This window comes from Chiloscyllium punctatum, chromosome 4 (assembly GCF_047496795.1).
Source record: "Chiloscyllium punctatum isolate Juve2018m chromosome 4, sChiPun1.3, whole genome shotgun sequence".
NCBI classification, from domain to species: Eukaryota; Metazoa; Chordata; class Chondrichthyes; order Orectolobiformes; family Hemiscylliidae; genus Chiloscyllium; species Chiloscyllium punctatum.
Window position 1 is genome coordinate 119106873 of NC_092742.1, and position 3551 is coordinate 119110423.

Sequence of the window (3551 nt, forward strand, 5' to 3'; positions counted from 1 at the left end):
TTCTTGTTTTGCTTAATTCCACCACACACACCCCCCCGCCCCCCCCTCCACGAACATCTAAATTTCAAGATAGTTCAACAAATGTTTTCAAACTGATTCGTGTTGGAATTTGGTGCAATTTTTGTGTCTCGACATATAATTTATTCAATTAGACGTCTTGAGATTACTTCGGATTCTTCACAGTTGAAAATTTACTTTCGATTGAATGCAAAACTCAAGCTCCACGAAATCCAAATACTGCAAAGGAATTAATGACTTTTAAAAGAGTCAACGCTGTGAGCAGGATTCGAACCTGCGCAGGGAGACCCCATTGGATTTCAAATCCAACGCCTTAACCTCTCAGCCATCACAGCGGCAGCAAAATTGCCAATTTTCATAGTAAAAGAACTGAATTCATGAAATATGTAATTTGTTTGAACAACAAATTGTCTAGTCCCAAAGATTTCGCCAAATTCTTTGCAGAGACCCAGACGAACGTAACTTTAGCAGATTGACAGGCTTTCACCGCAAACTAGATTCTGACACAGCTGAAGTTGTGGGAATGATTCTTCGTCGAATTATAGAGTCACGGATGTACACCACATGAAGAGAGGATCATTGTCTCACTGTGTCCGATCGATTTTGACTCAAATGCTCATCATCCGGTGCCAAAGTTGTGTTTTAATATTCATCGAAATATGGTATTAGAAATATTGATGCTAAGTCCATAAACACTAGCTACATTCGTTAAAAAAATCGGAATTAGAAAAACTGAAAAACCAATTTGCAGGAATGGATCCAGCAATTAATCCGTAAGTTCTGACATCAGGTAGTGAACTTGTGAGCACAAGAGAGGACGATTGACCGAAGTTTTGGAACTTGAGATCGTCTTGACGGAATTATTTGCAAAGTTTTTGCGGTTGTTCTAGAGTCATCAAGTCCTTGAACAATACAACACGGAAAGTGGCCCTTCTTTCCAACTTGACCATGGTGGACAGTTATCCTAAATTAATAGGTCCCATTTGCCAACATTTGGCCCACATCCCTCTAAACCTTGTTACTCATATATCCATCCAGATGCCATTAAATGTTACAGTTGTACCAGTCTCCAACAATTTCTCTGGCAGCTCGGCTGAAGAAGTTGCCCTTGATGTCCCTTTTAAATCTTTACCCTCTAATTTTAAACCGATGTTTTCTAAATTTTGACTTCCTCACCAGCAGGAAAACACCTTGACGAGTCAACCTATCCATGTCCCTCATGATTTAATAAATAGCAACGATTTGACTTTATCATACTTGTCAGGAGGGAAATGTGTGGAGATTATTTGTCGAAGGTTTGAAGTAGAAAGCCTGATGTGCAGATTTTTAGAATTGCATCTTGGAGAAGTTTTTAATAAGTCATTGAAGTCTAGCAGCAGTTGCAGAAGTCTGTTGTGAAAGCTGCAGATGGATTTCAGGGCATGAGAACGAAGCATTATTTCCAATGTATTGTGGCTCAGTTCGACCGCACTTGGACTACAGTATGAGGAATTATAATCCTCAATTTAGGAAAGATACTAATGCCATATGAGGAATACCACGAATGGTGATTAGTCTTGATGTCATAAATGAACGTTAGTCCTGTGAATTGAAATTGGGCAAATACGGTCTTTTTTTAACAGTTTCAACACAAGAGAGGTAATCTCATTGAGAGTTGCAAAATATTTGAAGAGATAAACAGGGTGGTGCAATTAAATTTTGTTCCCTCATTGTTGAATCTAGTAGCAGGAGAGGACAATTTTAAAATGAAGCATTGTGATTTATGACCAGGATGAGAACTATTGATTTTTGTCTTAGCCTTGAGAAGTCTCGCTATTCAGCACTACAGTGAGCCTTGGATATTTGGTATTTGAATACATCACTATCAGCCTGACCCGCCGACACTTACAGCTTCACTATAGTCCTGACCCCTCACACTTACCACCTGAACATCAGCGTGAACCCCACAAATTTACTGCATCAGTCTCCATCTGGCGCCCTCACATTTACTGCACCACTTTCACTTCGAGAACCTCATTTTGAGTGCGTCACGATCAGCGTGATTGCCAAACACTTACTTTGTCGTTATCAGTCACGCCCTTAAACATCCTATGTTACTCTTATCCTGACTCCTTACACTTACTGTGTCGCTATCAGCCTGATTCCATCACACTTATTATATAAGTACCAGACTGACGCCTCACACTTACCGTGTCACTACATCACTGCTTCCTCAAACTTAATGTGTCACTATCACCTTGACCCTCTCACATTTACTGTGCCACAATCACACTGACCACCTCACACCTACTGCTTCACTATGAGCTTCAACACTCACACTTACAGCGTCACTACCATCCTGACTCACTCACACTTATCACCTGACAATCAGCATTACTCTTTCGAATTTATTTCATCATTATTAGGCTGAGGCACTCACACTGACAGCGTCACTAACAGCCTGACCCCCTCATGCTTACTGCGTGGGTATCTCTCTGATCCCCTCAGAATTAGTGCATAACAATCACTCTGACCCCGCCATAATTAATGCATCACTATACTTCTGGCACCCTCATACTTCCTGCATCACTCACACCCTGACACATAAGCACCTACTGCATCCCTATCAGCCAAACCACACTCACTGACGGCGTCACTCTCTCTCTAACCTGCTCACACTAAATGCGTCACCATCACCTTGACACTCTCTCACTTAGTGCATCAATATCAGCCTGATCCCCTCACGCTTACTGCATCACTACCAGCCCGATCCCTTCAAATGTACTGTGTCACTATCAGACTGACCCACTCATAGTTACAGCATCACTATCACCTTGACCCCCCAAACTTAGAGCGTCCACATCACACTGAACCTTTCACTCTTCTTGTGTCACATTCAGCTAGACCCTGCACACTATCATTCGGACCTCCTCATGCTTGCTGCATCACTATAACTCTATCCCATTCAAACCGTGTGTGTCACTATCACCCTGACAATTCATACTCACTGCACCACTATTATCCTGACTCCATCACAGTTAGTGTATCATTATCAGCCTGACCTCTTACACTTACTGTGTCACTCTCATCCTGTCCCCTCACATTTCCTGTGTCACTCTCAATTTGACACCCTCAAATTGTCTGCGTCACTGTCACCCTGGACACGTCACACTTACTGCATGGGTGTCTACCCGAAACCTCACGCTTATTGCATCACTATCATCCTGAGCGTCTCACAGTTACTGTGTCACTAGCACACCAAAACTCTCATCTTTACTGTGTCACTTTCGGCCTGACACTTCACACCTACTGCATCACTATAAGCCTGACCCGCTCACACATTTTGCGTCACTACTACCCTTACCCCCTCACAATTGCTGTGTCGTTATTAGCCTGGGCCCCTCACAATCACGCTCATCAAGCTTACAATTACAGCATCACTATCAAACTGACCCCCTCACACGTTCTCTGTCATTATCACCTTGACCCTCTCACACGTAATGCGTCACTGTCACACTGAGACACTTACATTTTCTGCGTCACTATCAACCTGG

The 3551-nt window shown here is 42.6% G+C and overlaps 1 non-coding gene across 1 annotated transcript; it reads right to left on the minus strand.

Annotated features, from left to right (window-relative positions):
- Positions 1 to 271: 271 nt before the first annotated feature.
- Positions 272 to 353, minus strand: trnas-uga (transfer RNA serine (anticodon UGA)). Its single transcript has one exon. It is a non-coding gene; the product is annotated as a tRNA-Ser (tRNA).
- Positions 354 to 3551: the final 3198 nt, after the last annotated feature.